The sequence below is a fragment of the Lygodium microphyllum genome, chromosome 2, assembly GCF_053477565.2.
Source record: "Lygodium microphyllum isolate KBCC chromosome 2, Lygodium_microphyllum_v1.1.10, whole genome shotgun sequence".
Taxonomy (NCBI): domain Eukaryota; kingdom Viridiplantae; phylum Streptophyta; class Polypodiopsida; order Schizaeales; family Lygodiaceae; genus Lygodium; species Lygodium microphyllum.
In genome coordinates, this window is record NC_141136.1 from 47,563,530 (window position 1) to 47,581,805 (window position 18,276).

Sequence of the window (18,276 nt, forward strand, 5' to 3'; positions counted from 1 at the left end):
CATGGTTTATTTAAACCATGGTTAGTGATTACCATGGTCCCTTTCCACCTTTTTCCACCTACCAATACCACCTATTGTAAGCCTATAAAAGGCACTCATCCCCACACTCATTCTCATCAGTTGTACTTGCATTATGCTTGGATAATATTAGTTGTTCTTCTTTATCAATGTTTATGTCTCATTATGATTGTCTATTTGCTCATCAGTGATCCTCCTTAGCATACGTTCTCAATATTTTAACATGGTATCAAAGCAGGTCTCAAGTTAAAGAGTCATTAGGCCACTGATTGGGTCATTCCAGTTAGAATTTCTAGCTCCCTCCACTTTCCCATGAATCTCTCACCTACCTCCATAGCCACCCACCCTCAGTGGAGAGCTTGAATCTCTCAAACCAGGCCATTTCAACTCATACTTTCTTCTGGGGAACTCTTCCTCTACTCTAGATGCTCTTGCCTATCACTTCACAGTGTGACATTGCCCAACATGTGCTTCACCATTGCGCCTGTATTAGCCCGCTGCCATTTTTTGTGCCTTCTCTGTTCATATCGTCCGTTCAACGTGCATGCACAATGATGTTGACAAATGACATAGGGCTTTTGAATCCTGACACTTGAGCTTCATTTTCATCAAGTTTTGTGTCGAATGGCTTGCTCCTTGATCAGCTGTGAACAAAATATCAGTCACCTGTCAAAACCCTAAAGAGGGTAGCCATAGCTATCAAGCTTCAAGCTCATGCTTCACTTCTTTCTCTCACAAACCTCCAACTACTCTCTTGATGTTTGTGAGGTCCCAATAAGAAAAGAAAAGAGATTCATGTGTAAAGAGATAACAAACAATATTGGACCTTTCTGTTGCCATTAGCAGCAAGGCTTAGACTATGAAAGAAAGATACATGTCATCATCACCTAAGAATTCCATCTACACTTAGTAATCCCAAAATAAAGCTAGCCTCGCTCTTTAAAGAGATGAAGCTACTACAATGACAATGACAGAGATAGACAAAGGCAAAGAGTGAGAATTATTCAGCCCAAGTATAATCAAAATGAACGAGCATTTTCACAATTGTAGTCCCCTCTCCACCACTTGCGACCTGTTCTCTATAGCTTCTCTCGATTCAACCCATTGACGAATGTCTTTCATGGTGGTCTCATGACCTTGTATGGCATCTTTCGCCTCTTGTAGAGCCCTTATTTTCTCTTGTTCTTGCTCATGCCTCCTTTGCAGGTAAACCTCCTCCCTATGGCACTCAGTAATTGTTGCATATGCGAAACATTGAATGGTGCTGACTTTGAATTTCTTAACTTCAAACTTCGAGTAGCTCCCTATATCAATATCCTGCACCAAAAAAGAAATTACAAACTGTGAGCTTCAACTGCCAAAACAAGCTTGCATCATAAAAACCACTCACATTTGGAAGACCATATATAACCTTCAAAAGAAGAAATGCATCAAGGCACATTCTCCATCCACAACTAATGTCTCAAGGGCCTTGCTGTGGAACCCGTATAATCTTTGTAGTCAGGTTACATAAAAGGGTTAGTACAAAAAGAATGCCCTCCATGCAGGTCATAAGTTTACTCTCAACCCTAAAGACACAAGTGAAGTTAGTTTAGGGTCAACATCTTCAAAGAGCAAGAGCTAAATCTCAAAGGAGAGGTGTAGATACTTATTGTTGGGTTGTTCCATAGTAGCCCCTACCGGCAATATTTGTAAAATAACAAATGTTTTGATGCACATTGTACAATATTAGAATTTAAGGAGACCTATTTAATAATCAAATACGATAAATCACCAAAACAAAGATTTAAAAACTCGGTATATATAAACAAGTAATGTTATTTAATCAAAAACTTACTACTACGAATGGTATGAAATGAAAATAGCTCGAACATCATCGATCGACATGTAATCATCTTGTACAGGACCCAATAGTAGTGGGTCAAGACAATATATGGATCCCTGGAACTCTAGTGGTAGTAGTGATATTACATAGCTATCAAAAGCAAGGGGCATGAAAAAAAATCGTTAAGGAAACATACCAATGAGATCAAGGATTAAGATGCTTGAAAAAATATAGTGAAAATTTACTATTGGAGGGCAAAAAGAATGATGTTGGCTTCATTAGGGTGAGCAAGCACTCCAATGTCAACATTGTCTAGCTCCACAACCTGCCGCTCCCCTCTCACGGGTAAAACTACCCAAGTGTGGGCTACTATCTCCCCCATTGCCACTATGCACTCATTGACGATAAGGTTGAGCTCATTATCAATGTCACAAACTGATAATGAGCTCATTATCATGAGCTCATTATCAATGCCACAAATCATGTGGTGTGAGCTGTTATGCCAAACAAAAACCATATACATAAGAGGAAGCTCACTCAAGAACACAAGAAGAGAGATGGAGGCCAAAACATTTTCTCACTGGTTTCTTCTTCTTCTTTCTCACACAATACAATGTACACAAAGTCTAGATCAGATACAACATAAAGAAAAGTGGCCCACTAAGTCAAACAGTACATAATTAACTATACTAATCGACTAGTGCTATAACTATGCTAGCTGTAGATAGGTGTAACAAACTAAATATAATAATTGATAAGTCAATGGCCATGTGAGGATCATAATGGCCACTGATATGCTAAGTGTAGATGTGTGGACCCATCTAGCTAGGTGTTCCATTATCAATATTTATACATGTTGAGCTTGCCATCTCAACACACTTCCTCAAGCTCAACTATATCTTTGCAACTCCAAGTAGGCTTCAAAATTTTTGAAGCTTCTACGTACCCAATGCCTTTAGGAAAATATTAGATATTTGATCCTGTGTGCTGACATATACCAAGTCGACCTCTCCTGTAAGTACATTCTCTCTCACAAAGTGGTAAAGGACCTCAATGTATTTTATCATAGCATAGAACATTGGGTTCCTAGCTAGCTATACGTTGTCATGTTGTCACAATGAATGACAACTTGACCATCTCCTTGCACATCTAAATCACCCAATAGATTTTACGGCCATACCACTTGACATGTTGCCATAGCAGCACCTTTGTACTCAAACTTTATGCTCAATAAAGTAATTATAGGTTGTTTTTTACTACTCCAAATATATGATGTTAGATCTTCTGTCAAACATGTTACCAACATCTATGTATCCAAATATTTGTATATCCTTACCTACCTCATAAAAAAGTCCATAATGCAAACTAGACTTCATATACCTCAATATGCTTCTAACTACATCCAAATGAGGTTTTCTAGGCATCTACATAAACTAACTAACAAGGCCAATAGTATAGGTCTGGTGGCCTTGTAATGGTCATGTAAATCAAAATCCCTACTATCCTCCTGAACATAGTAGGGTCTTCTATCTCATTTCCAACATTAGCACTCAACTTTACATTTTTCTCCAATGGCACTGAAAGAGGCTCACATATTGTCATCCCATACTTAGATAATATATCCAAGCAACTGCCTAAGGGACAACCATATACCATCATCACATTTGATCACCTCAATGCCAAGAAAGTACCTCGACTCACCCAAATCCTTCATCTCAAACTTTTTCTTCAAAAAGTCCTTAACTTCAACAATCCATTGTCACTGTCACCTATAATAATAAAATCATCCACATAGATGACTATGATGACCCAAGCTTGTATCTCCCTTTCTCAGATAAAGTGAGTGATCAACATTAGAAACATAAAAGTCAATGTTGATAAGATACTCTCTGATCTTGTCAGACCATGCTCTAGGTTTTTGCTTTAACCCTCATAGAGCACCTTCTTTAACTTGCACATATATTTGGGATGCTCTAAATCCTCACAACCTTTTGGTTGCTCCATACATACCTCTTCTTGTAATCCATCATGCAAGAAGGCATTCTTGATATTTATTTACTGCAAACTCCAACCTTTGGCTACTGCCAAAGCAATCACACATCTAATTATTGTCATTCTAGCAACTGGATTGAATGTCTCTTCATAATCTATTCCATATGCTAGAGCATAGCCTTTTATAACTAGCCTAGCCTTATAATTGCTAACAAAATCATCTGCATTATGCTTGATTTTATAAACCCACTTACAACCAATAGCTTTATTTCCCTTAGGCAATGGTACTAGATCCCAAGTCTTATTGGCTTCTAACCAACCATCTCCTCATCCATGGCTACATTCCAATGAGCATGATCAATAGCATCATCAAAACAAGTGGGCTCAACATCCTCAACCACCTTTACCATATAAGCATAATGGTGAGCTACATAACCTTCAAAATTAAATCTTTTAATAGGGTATCTGACCTTTCTAGACCTATGTACCTTTGGATCACTCAGTGAAGACTTTACATTGTTAGGATAAAAGTCTGGATAAGATAAGGATAGACAAATATATGGACAAAAGGATCCCATAGTTATCCACTTTGTAAATATCTTAAATATTTTAGAGAAGAAGCTCACCTACCTCATTTAATGTACCGTGTATATATACAACTACTAGCAATGAAATCAACAACTACTGTTCACTCTATTTTCTACATTGTCTCTAACTCTTTCTCTCATTGTGCACAGTGTCCTTTCATCTACTAATCCTCTAATTCTTGTTTTCACTACATGGTATCAAAGCCCCAGGTCCTAGTTCTCTAGCTTATCACATCCTTATCAAAATCACAAATCATTAATCCTCCTTTACTCTCATTCTTCCAATGGATCTCATCAATGCCACTATCTCTTACAATCAACACATCTAGATCAACAAACTCAATGGCAGTAACTATCAAGTGTGGAAGCTAAGGATGGAACTCTACCTATCTCAAGCCAACCTCTAGAACATTATCAATGGCAAGGAATATTTCCCTGAACAAGAAGGAGCAAACAAGGAAGATTGGATGCAAAGAGATGCAGCTACACGAATGTAAATACTTATCCATTGTGGAGATCGACAAGTACAACTAGTAAGAACAATACCCATTGCAAAAGGTATTTGGGATTTCTTCAACAATACCTATGAATACACAGATATTGTCAATCCCATTTGGGAAATAGAGAGAAGGCTAGATCCAATCCCTAGATTTGACTTCTAAAGTGTCACTCTTTTGGAGACTCAATTGTAGCTCTTCTCAAGGGTGTGACCTTACTAGCTTTGTCTACCTTGGTATAAGGAAAGACCATGGTGGCCATTTCCTCTCGAAGAACCTTATACTACTTCCTATTTGAAATTGCGACAATGGGCACCTTGAAAAGGTGCTTAGGAGACTAGGGTGTTGATCATCCAAGGAGGGTAGTTATTGGGCTCTATGCACAATAGTCAAACATTGGTGGAGTTCTTATTATTTCAAGAGATTCCCCTCCCTTCTATGGTGAAAGCTACCTCTTACGACCCTCTCACACAACTAGCTTATACTCTAGCTCCAACTTGACCGTGTTGCCTCCACTCAATCTCATGAGCAAGAAAGCAAAGAAGACTCAAAGTTTGTAGTACTCTCATTGAACTTACCTTTTCTTATTGTAGTCTAGTCTACCAAAAGGATCTTTACAAACTCGTAATTTTAAGGTATATTTGCTTCAACCTCTCAAGTCCTTGATATGATCTAATCCACCTTCAAGATATCAAGTCCTTGATTTGATATGAGCCACTTTCACCTCCATTGTCATCAAGAAAAAAAGAAGGCAAGAAAAATAAGAATAGTGCAAGCATGGAGAAGAAGCTCACCTTTCTCATTACCTGACTCTCTCCCTCAAACTCTCACTTTCTTTCACTCAATGGAAAGCAAGTATGGTAGAAGAGAAAAAAAGGGGGAGAAAAGTAATCAATCATAGAGACTTCTTCTCTTAGGTCCTCACTTTATCCCAAAAAAATGCATAGAATCTCTCACTCTCAAGTGGGGCTATGAAGGAAGCAAGAAGGGAGAAAATGGAACCAAGAGTTCAAATATTTCACACACATGAATGCACGTAACACGACTTAAACACTAAGCCAGGTACTCCAAGAGAATTTACAATTTACACAAGAGTGAGCATAACTTTCACTTGTTTAGAATTATATTCTAGTGGATATATGATAAAATCTCATTGAGATGTCATGCCTGTGGATTATCAATGTCTAAGGTAAGCTTTGAGAACTTAATGTACAAAAATTTATTGTTGTGATTTTTGACACCTCATTGGACATGCAACTTACTTTCCTACCTCATTGGACTTGCAATTCACTTTCCTTAGCTTTGGATTCACTTCCTTTTAGTAGCTAGCCTCCAACAACTCCTTTGACTTTGACATCATTTGACTAGATTCTTTTACTTGTGCCTTTACTCCCAACAGCCTTTCACTTAAAAGTGAAAGTGCCTTAGTGAGGAGCAAAAGGGAAAAAGAAAAGAGAAAGCACAACATGTATATAGAGTACAATAAGATAAGAAAAGATGTCATCTCATCCTACGCCCATGAACCTCCCAAGAAAAGCATATCACTCCACTAAGAGACTTTCAGTGAGCAGATATGCAAGATTTGTATATGCAAGTATCTTGATAGAATGGACTTGTCATCTATCATCTCCTTAATGAAGTGATAGTGCACCTCAATGTGCTTTGTCTTCAAATGAAAGATTGAATTATAGGCCAACTGAATGGCACTCATCGAATCTGAATGTAGTGTAGGAGTCATAGGCATACCAAAATCTACAACCAGACAATGTAACCATAGGACTTCCTTTTTTGCAAGCCTCACTGGCTACAATATACTTAGACTCGATAGAAGACAAAGCTGCACATTTTTGTACCTTGGATATCCAGAGATAGCACCTCCAACATAGGTAAAGACATAACCAGAGATGGACTTCCTATTGTCTAGATGTCTTGTATAATTTGAGTCAGTGTAACCTATGACTCTTATATCCTAGCTACCATAACAAATGCACATATTTCTAGTGTCTTTAAGGTATCTCATGATGACCTTCATGGTATCCCAATGTTGTCTACCATGTGTAGCCATATAACGTGCCACGATTCCCGTTGCAAATCCTATGTCAAGACAAGTGGCTATCATGGTATACATCAAACTGCCCACTGTGGATGCATATAGAACCTTAGCCATCTCAACCCTCTCATCATCTAGCTGCAAACAATCAACTTGACAAACCTTCATATGAGAAGGTAAAGGACAGCCAATAGAACTACCAACTTGCATATGAAATCACTCTACTCTGTGGATGTACTCCTTTTGGGACAAGTAGAGAAGTCACTTAGAGCCATTGCACATAATGTGTATACCAAGTATGTGTGAGGCATGTCCCATGTCCTTCATGTCAAAGCTCTTCTTGAGTTGAGTCTTTAGGGCATCCAATTCAGCATGAGCACTCCAAAATATAAGCATATCATCAACATAAAGTACCAAAATTAGGGCTACCATCATGAGCCTTCTTCATGTATAAACACGAATTCGTATCATTGCAAGAATATCCTTACAAATGCATGAAAGCATCAAACTTATGGTACCACTCCCTAAGTGCCTACTTAAGCCCATAAAGACTCTTCTTCAATTTGCACACTAGGTGTTCCTTGCCTTCCTCTACAAAATCCTTAGGCTACTATATATAAATCTCATCATGTAGATTCCCATGTGAGGCCATCTTAGTATCCATCTAACAAAGATCCAAATCCAATTGAGCAACCAAGGCCAAGACCAAACGTAGAATAGTCATCTTGACTACAAGAGAAAAGACTTCATCAAAGTCAAAACCATGCTCCTACTTGAACCTTTTACAACTAATCTAGCCTTATATGTTGGCTTAGGGTGACCAAGGGTATTCTTCAACTTGTACACCCACTTGCATGGCAATGCATGTTTCCCATCAGGAAAGGAAACTAAGTCCCATGTATGGCTCTTCTGTAATGAATCAAACTCAAACTACATAGCCCTCTCCCAAGAATGAGAATCATCTCTACGCATAATCTCCTCATAAGTAAGTGGCTTAGTAGAGTTTGTCCCCATGACATAATCCATAAAGGGCTCATAGTAATCAGAAGGATGTGAAGCTCTAAGAGAGCACCTCAAAGTTGGCTATGGAGCCTATACAATATGTCCTCCATGTCTAACAACATGATCTTGTACAACATGCAAATCTTGGGCCACTACATCATCAACTATAGACTATCTAGTTGGGATGTACTATAATAGGAGGCTCCTCCTAAAAGACCACCCTGCATACCTCAACTACCTTCTTAGGCTAGTTATGCATCTTCTCCCTAAGCATCTTTTGCCTCTTGGTTACTCATATTTTGATTCATGCGATCATTGTATTTATGGCAGGAAAACTCATAACTTGCATAATAAGTCTATCTCTATGCGCATGGGTGAGCCTTTGGCTCTTGTGGATTTTGATGTATGTGGTTCTATGCCTTATCGATCATGTGATGATTATTTGTATAAGGTCCGGGCTTATTCTATTAAGTAGAAATCATATGTTGTGGCAACATTTTGGCGCTTTGTTACTCTCATTGAGAACTAGTCTAGGTATAGGCTAAAATGTCTAAGGTTTGATAATGGGAGTAAATGTGTCCTAATATTCAATACATGAGAAGTGCGGGCTACATCAATGTTTTACTTGTTTACCTCTTCTATCAGAGCATTGTCTACATCATTACATTTAAAACTACCCTCATAAGGATGAGCACTCATAATAGTAAAGAAAGATGTCTCATGACTCAAGCAGTGCAACAAGAAAGAACAAAGACTTGATGTTATCTTTAAATTTAATGCCTTATGATACAAGCTAGATAAAAATGAAATGAAACTCATTCAAATGAGTAGACATAGACATACCCTCCTTCATGCAAATGTCCACAAGCTTCTTCAGCTACTAGTACAACAAAGATGTAGGACTTTGCTTGTCATAAAAATTACAAATATTTTTTCGTAATGCATAAGTACCACCCTCAATGTCAACAATATTGAAATACACCTGCTTTAATTATGATAGGATGATAGTAAATTTGCATAGCTTATCAAGTTTTGCCCAATCCTATGTATCATAAAGCTCAAGCATTATGTCATGTTTTGCAATGGTTTAACTTGCCTCTTTTGCACTAAGACTTGCCATATCTGCATCTTCCAAAATTGGAAGTTATTGCCATCAAGCTTTTCAATATTGAAAATAACACTATCGAGTAAGCTTCCACTGCCAGGGATATCTGAGTAGCAATTGGGATACAAAGAATGCAACTAGCAATGATGACTGCGCATAGATCACCAATACCAAAGATTGTCATGAATTCAAAGTGTTAGTAAACCATATATCCTAAAAGCATATGTATCATGCATGTAGAAGATCTCAAGAGCAATTGTAGTAGGGATTGGTCAAATGCACAACTAACTAATCCAAGAGCGATGCTGCTCATCTCAGTACATAACCAATATGCATGTATACATCATTAATAAATTGTTGACAAAGGTAAATGTTGATGTCCAAAGCATATAAAATCAAATCAACCCATAAGCACATGTAACTACATCCAATAGCATAAAAGAGAGTATATACATAAACCAAAAGTCCCACACTCTCAAAGAACCAAGCTCTGCCAAGTAAACGTCTCTCACTGGCAATGAATCTAGAATGCAAATTGAGCAAGTAAAGCAAGACACATACATCACAACATCCAAGAAGCCCAAGTGCATCATAAATACAATTGAGAGCATAAGTGTTTAAATGAAGCTTCAATGCCCTTAAGTAAGTAAGAACCAAAGCTACCAAAGCCCAAGTACATCAAATGTCCAATGATGCTTTAATACCTATAAGTGAGTAAGCATGAAAGATCAAAGCAACTGAGAAAAGCCCAAGTACATCAAATATAGCTCAAATCCAAGTGGCAAAGCATGCCATAACTATATCTAGGCTCATATGTCAATGCTAGACATCATTGTAGACATGTAGATACCCAAAATACCATGTAGATATAATAGGCATTCAAAGCATGAAGCTCACTATTGTATGCTAGTCTTTTTGGAGCATCAATGCAATATTCGGGCATCACAAAAATTTGACATAAGCATCAGTAGAGCATAAACCAATCAAATGCTTGTTGTCCAAACCTGAACTATATTATTCTGTGTAAAATAGAGAATCAACTCTATGATTGCTAAATTGTGTAGCTCTTATCACACTCTTCATTTCTAGCTATAGAACACATGAATCCAATATCATATATAAAAGTTCTGACCAAAATACAAAAGTGCTATTAAGTTACAATAGCTATCTGTGACTTCTATAGCATGCTCTATATCCACTCAAATTGAATTAGCACTCAATAAGGCTCAATTAAGCCCTAGTAAACTCCCCCACAAGTCAGTCAAAACAAGCAGGGAGAAGGGAAGACTCAATGTGTACCTTGGGAAAAAGAAACAATGGTTGCCTTGAAACCTTGAGTTGAAGCTGCTTCATAAGCTGAAGCAAATGATCGATGAAGCTCGTCGAGTCCAAGCTCTAATACCGATTGAAAGGTAGATCCCAAATGGAAGCACACAAGCAAAAGCAAGATCAAAGTAAGAGCTATGATGATTGATGGAGCAAAAGAGTGAAAGAGAGAGACATTGTGTGTAGAAACTCCAATAGTCACAATGTGTAACCAGCCTTCCTTTATTCAATAGTGATTGAAAGAATAAGAATGAAGAGATGGCGATAGCCACCCACCACATACAATGTAAAAGTGTGCAGGTACAAAATCAACCATTTGTTGCTTCCCATGCATATTTTCAAGAATGTGGGTATCTTATTATGGGACCACATCACATGAAAAAGAGACATTGTAGGGGCACGAATGGATTTGAAGGAGGTAGGCAAGATGGAGGCACTTTAGCCACAGTCAAGCATTGATGGTCGTTTGCAACTCCCTTGCGCTCCTTGGGTCCTATCCACTAAAGAAGAGCGCATCATGAAGCAAATTATCAAGTCTATCCGCACCTTGATGGGTATGATGTGTTCTCTCAGGTCTGCTTTCTCTAGCACAAATAGTTAATGTGGTGGCTAGATACAAGTGCTTTACAATTCTATTTCTCTCTCTTGTGTCAAGATTGTGGGAGAGAAGGAAGAAGTCTCGCTTGAAGCTTTCTTGCTTGCACAATGGGGGAAGACACACAAGGGTGGAGGCTGAAAACAGTTTTTCTCTTCTTAGTTGTGTAAGCCAAAAGAACTCAAGTACAAAGAAATAGAAGAACCCTCTATATGGGTCTCAAACCAAACTCAACTAACTAAGGTGGCATACTAACTGAGCCACAAACTAGAGTAGATAAGGATAGCTATCATGTAGCTATTATTCATGGGCGGTGTACCAACCGCGTCTGCAACTGACAAGTCGGTGACATAAATACACAACGGTCACCCTGGCGTATCACGAGTGGAGCTCGATATCTCAACACTCCCCCTCGAGCTCAATCCCAATTCCTGCACACCAAGCAGGTCTCTGAACTTGCGCAGCTTCTCTGCGCCCAATGCCTTCGTGAATATGTCAGCTACCTGATCCTCTGTGCTGACATAAACTAGATCAATAAGACCTAGTAAAACCCTCTCTCGCACATAGTGATAATGCACCTCAATGTGCTTTGTTCTAGCATGATAGACTGGGTTATTTGCCAAGTGTATACTACTCATGTTGTCACAATAAATGACAACTGGTCCATCTGTAGACTGATGCATATCATAAAGTAGCTTATGCAACCAAGCTACCTCACATGCAGCCATTGCTGCACCCCTGTACTCAGCCTCTGTGCTCGACAAGGCAACTGTAGGTTGTTTCTTACTGCTCCAAGTGACTGCAGCACTCCGAAAAGAGAACACATATCCACTGGTAGATCGTCTATCAAAAATACTACCAGCCCAATCAGCATCAGTGTATCCATGCAACTGTATCTGAACCCCAGTCTCATAAAATAGTCCATACTGCAATGTGGACTTCACATACCTGAGTATGCGTCTAGCCGCATCCAAATGTGGTTTCCTTGGAGCCTGCATAAATTGACTTACCAATCCAACAGCATAGCTCAAATCTGGCCTGGTAATAGTCATATAAATCAAACTTCCTACTATGCGTCTATACATAGTAGAGTCTTCTAGAAGCTCACCTGCATCTGTGCTCAGCTTCACATTTTGCTCCAAAGGAACTGAAATAGGCTTACAGCCTGTCATCCCATATTTGGACAGCATGTCCAATCCATACTGCCTCTGCAAGAGCTGTATCCCACTTGGTGATCTAATCACCTCAATGCCCAAGAAATAACGCAGCTCTCCCAAATCCTTCATCTCAAACTTCTGCTTCAATAGCATTTTCACATGAAGGATATCTTCATCACTATCACCTGTCATAATCAAATCATCAACATAAATGACAAGTAGCATAATACCTTTCTCTGTTTTTCTCACATAAAGTGAGAAATCTGCCTTGGAAATCTGAAAGCCAATAGTGACAAGATACTGTCCTATCTTGTCAGACCATGCTCTAGGTGCTTGCTTCAAGCCATACAAGGCTTTCTTTAACCTGCAAACAAACTCAGGATGAACAGCATGCACATAACCTGGTGGCTGCTCCATATAGACCTCTTATTGCAAATCACCATGCAAGAAGGCATTCTTTACATCCATCTGATGTAAAGACCATCCCTTTGATGCAGCCATAGCAATGACTGCTCTTACGGTTGCCATCCTTGCAACCGGACTGAATGTTTCTTCATAGTCAATGCCATATGTTTGTGCATACCCCTTGACTACTAATCTTGCCTTGTATCTATTCACAGAACCATCTGCATTGTGCTTCACCTTATAAACCCACTTACAGCCAATTGCATTTTTACCTTTAGGCAAAGGTACCAATTCCCATGTAGCATTTGCTTCCAAGGCATCCATTTCTTCATCCATGGCTTTCTCCCATTTTTCTTTTCCCATGGCTTCCTCAAAAGAACTGGGTTCTGGTTCCTGTATCACTTTAACCATATATGCATAGTGAATGGCTGTAAATCCATCATATTTCAGCCTATCCACAGGATACCTAGCTCTCGTAGACCTGCGCAAAGTAGGTTCACTCCCAGGTGCTCTCAAAACATCCCTGGTCTTCCTTACTCCAGGTGTAACAATAGAAGGAATACCCAACTCATCATCAATGCTCTGTTCTGAGCCACTGGATTCACCATCCACATAAGAGTGACCTACATTCACATCAAACATGGGCTGATCAACCTTCTCTTTTCCTTTTCGTGATACCTGCATACCACTATCTGCATTACTTTGAGAAGATTCTCCTGATCTCAATCTGCCTGTCCACGGCGAAGAATGTGAACCACTGCTAGAGGACGCTCCAGGTCCACTAATATTTTGTGACTGCTGCTGTGAATTCTGTGCAGCATTACCATTTTGTGCATCTACATCATCAATCACATTTACTGGTTTATACCAGCTACTCATCTCATCAAAAACAACATCTCTGCTCACTGTAAACTTACGAGTAGAAGGGTTATAGCATCTATACCCTTTTTGCTGCAGAGAGTAACCAATAAAGATGCACTTCTCAGCTTTTGGATCCAACTTGGATCTCAACTCATCTGGCACATGTACATAGGCAATGCAACCAAAAATTTTCAAATGAGAAATATCTGGTTTCCTACCAGTATACCTCTCCTCTGGAGTCATGCCATGTATTGCTGCAGTGGGAGTCCTGTTCATTATATAGACTGTTATAGCAACTGCTTCAGCCCAATAAAAAACTGGCAAGTCTTTTTCATTGAGCATGGCACGAGATACCTCTCCAATATGCCTGTTTTTCCTTTCTGCAATTCCATTTTGTTGTGGGGTATAACTGCATCAATATTGCTGCTTTATACCATGCTCCTGTAAGAACTTTGCAAACTCATTTGAGAGGTACTCTCCCCCTCCATCTGACCTTAGGCATTTTATTTGCAGACCTATTTCTTTTTCAGCCATAGCTTTAAGGGTTTTGAAATGCCCAAAAACTTCACTTTTCTTTTTCATAAAATACACCCAAACTTTTCTGCTATAGTCATCAATAAAAGTGACAAAATAATGACAGCCTCCAAGAGATGCAGCTTTAGTAGTCCACACATCAGAATGGATTAATTCCAATGGCTTCTCACTCTCTTGAACATGTCTAGGAAATGATTTCCTTGCCTGTTTTCCAAATTGACAGGCTTCACATACCTTATGCATTTCTGCAACCTTGAATTTCGGCAAACCTGCAACAATATTTTGGGCCTGCATTGATTTAAGTCGCTGTACATTAACATGACCAATGCGTTTATGCCAGATATCAATATCTGCAACTACACCGGTCCCATGTGCAAACATTGCTGCACTCAATTCAGACATGTCTGCATCCAATGTAAACATTCTGCCCTTCTTCTTTCCTTTTGCTATCAAGCGACCTTTATTTTTCATATCCTCAACAAAGCATCCATGAGGATTAAATCTGACCTGCAAGCCCTGTTCAACCATTTGACCAACAGAAACCAGATTCTTGGTGATATTCGGGACATGAAATACATCGGACAGGTATTTCTTTTTCCCATCCTGCATAGACAAGGGAATTTTTCCAATCTGCACAATAGGATGTGCAGTATCATCACCAGTCTCCACAAATCCTGGTTTTTCCATTTTCCTTGCATCCTCCATCCATTCTGCATGACCTGTCATGTGGTTTGATGCACCTGAGTCAACATACCATACATCGTTGCTTTCTTCTGCACTTGTCACAGAATTGTTCATGTGCTGCACCATAAACAGATGCTCATTTCTGTCATCACCCTGTCTACTAGAGGATGCATAATTTCCTTGTTGCAGTTTTCCATTCATGATGTCATTCTGCTTTTTATAGCAGTCTTTAGCCATATGACCCATTTTACCACAGTAGTAGCATTCAACATTACTGTTTGCATTTTGGCCTCTTTGCCATCCACCATGACCTCTTTGGCTCCCCCTGCCTCTAGACTTACCACGTCCTCCTCCATAGGACTGGTTTTCTTGAGTTTGCTGCATATTCTGATTCTTGCCACGGCCTCCAAATCAGCCTCCTCTACCTCTGCCTCTACCTCTTCCAGCATTTGAGTAGAAGACAGCTTCTTTTGAAGTTCCTCCTGAAGAAGATGCACCACCATTTCTCTGCTCCTCAGAAATTAGAAGAGCAATCAACTCCTCAAAATCAGGAAATCTTTCACGGACGGAAATGGATGTTCGGAACTGTGCATAATCCTTTCCTAGACCATTCAAGGTCACGGAAACTAAATCATCATCTTCCACTGGCGACCCAATGGAAGCAAGTGCATCTGCAATCTTCTTCACCTTCATGTGGTAGTCGTTGATGCTCATACTTTCTCTTTGCACATTATGCAACTCTTGCTTGAGCTGCATTTTCCTGGCTTGCGTATTTGTGCTATACATTTTTGACAAAGTATCCCATGCCTCCTTTGGCGTACTTGCATCCTGAATATGCACAATCATAGAGTCTGAAATACTGATAGACAGCCAATACATAACTTTCCTGGCTCTCTCATGCCATGTTTTGAATGCCTGCATTTGCTGTTGATTGGGAACATCAGGAAGAACCGGTTCTTCTTTATTTCCTGCAACAAATTCCCAATATCCTTTTCCCATAAGGAAATTTGTCATTCTAAACTTCCATGCTTGGAAGTTGTTCTTGTCAAGCTTTTCAGTGACAATCTGTGAAAGAGAATCAGATGCCATTACAGAAGACTGGAAAAAATTCTGTCACTGCAAAAACCACAGCTTCACCCTCACACGGGAAAATCTGCAAAACTGGCGAAAGTGGTATTTGACCACACAGTCACTTCCTAGTGACGATTTTGCATCAACAGGCAACAGGGATGATTCTGTAACTCCCAATGTCTCTGCGCACAAGCATACAATGCAATTTTTACAGTAACTTTTCACCGACCTGTAGAACAGTGGCTGCCCTGCATAAAACTCGGCCTTTTCTTGAGTGCGTGCAAAAAACTTCCGCCTCCAAAACAGGCCCCGAAATGGCCTCAAATCAAAAAAACAGGGTCGCCCGGGGCTAAAGCCTTTTCCTGCAACATATATTGCCCTCTTGCTTCACCGCGAAGGGCGTCTCAACCTGAGACAATGCACTCCTGCACTTTCCGGCTATGCTACCTGAAGAGATCTGCTCCCAAAACAGAAAATGAAAGCAACACTGCTCCTCTTACTAGAACACCGCGAGTTTGGCTTGCTTTCTTGAGCTCCTTACCACGAACAAGGCTCTGATACCATGTGAAGATTGTGGGAGAGAAGGAAGGAGTTTTGCTTGAAGCTTTCTTGCTTGCACAATGGGGGAAGACACACAAGGGTGGAGGCTGAAAACAGTTTTTCTCTTCTTAGTTGTGTAAGCCAAAAGAACTCAAGTACAAAGAAATAGAAGAACCCTCTATATGGGTCTCAAACCAAACTCAACTAACTAAGGTGGCATACTAACTGAGCCACAAACTAGAGTAGATAAAGATAGCTATCATGTAGCTATTATTCATGGGCGGTGTACCAACCACGTCTGCAATTGACAAGTCGGTGACATAAATACACAACGGTCACCCTGGCGTATCACGAGTGGAGCTCGATATCTCAACATCTTGTCCCATTTGAACTCATTTTGCCTCCAAATGCATCTTCTAGCTCCATAGCTAAAACTATAATCGCCATGCTCCCTCTACAACTCAACTCACATCTCACTCTACACTTGTCCAATACTAAAGATATTTCCATTACCTTAAGGTCACTTTAAATTCCCTGTTTTGTATATTCATACTAGCTAAATTTCAGTTATCTAGGTCATCACAATAAGCCCCAAACTAGTCTTATAAAAGTTGGTAGCCATAACTTACAGTACCTCAGAAAGTGCAAACATCTTCTCTCTCACATAGCTACTACTTAACCTTAGTAGCTCATCTAAAAGGCTAAACAAAGGTGCACATTATCCCTAATACAAGCCATGGAAATTCTATTTATAAGAGCAACATCACAAAAAGTTTGCAAACTATGGCAATAGAAAGCAACTTCTATATCGAGATAATTATGTAGGAGTTACAGGTAAAATCTTGATGAAGCCTTTTGTGGATAGCAACCAAGGGTTCCAATCTATATTTCTTCCAAAAGCACAATGTCTAAGATCAATGCTAGGAGTTACAGGTAAAATCTTGATGAAGCCTTTTGTGGATAGCAACCAAGGGTTCCAATCTATATGTCTTCCAAAAGCACAATGTCTAAGATCAATGCTACCAACTATCCTCCACTAGGGAACAATCTTTTAGTCCAAAGACAACCATAGTTGCTCCTTAAGACAATTAAGCCTTTGCTAGGGTGTCATAAATTTTGGGTTTATCACTTATAAGTTTAAACAAGAAGGATGTTATTATTGTTGGTTTAATTTCTTAGAGTTTACCACATCAAGAAGAGCCCCTCATAGTATCCATCTCCTCTTTGAATAATATAAGTAAGTGCATGGAAGATATTGACAACCCTTGCTCAACCAAATAGTTTACAAAATTCAAACGCAACAAAGAGAAGCAAGAAGTCCAATCTAAACTTAAGATACTTAAGTCAAGAAAGAGCATCAAGGTAAGGAACAGTATACTCAAGAACAAGAACAAGAACAAGAAGCCAAAGTGTCTAAACCCTTTTTCCAAGTTAGATTATTGGTCAAAGAAGTCAGTTTATAATGGAATTTAGTATTTATTTTGCGTGCCAAGTGTGCTAGTGGTTGCCAAATTGTAAGGGTTTAGGCACTACCTTGATGCCACAAAACTCAAGGTAAGACCTCTCCGAAATTGGAAGTTTTATTCTTAATGCTTAGATAGACAAGTTTGATGGACATAGTTTTTGCACTTGGTCTACCTAGTGTACATTCTTGTTTATGCATAAAAACTAACGGGATGTTGTTACTCAAATGCAACAAAATCTAGTAACAATCTTGAATGTAAAGAAAGAGATCTACAAGAATTATCATTGATATCCTTGCATCTAAATTTAGGCTTAATCCATCACATCAATGTGCAAGGCACTACTAAGGATAGAAAATATTTGGCCCTATAGGCAACTCAACAATCCATTTGAAAATAAAGTTCTCTAGCCCAAAATGTAACTAAAATACTCTCTCTAGTAGAGTATATCAACGAAATAAAGAGCATTATGGCACAAGTAAATGGGAGTAAAGCAAAAATACCAAAAAAGGATATGGTTGCCATGCTCATAGGGAGCCTTCCTCAAGAATATAACTCAAAAAA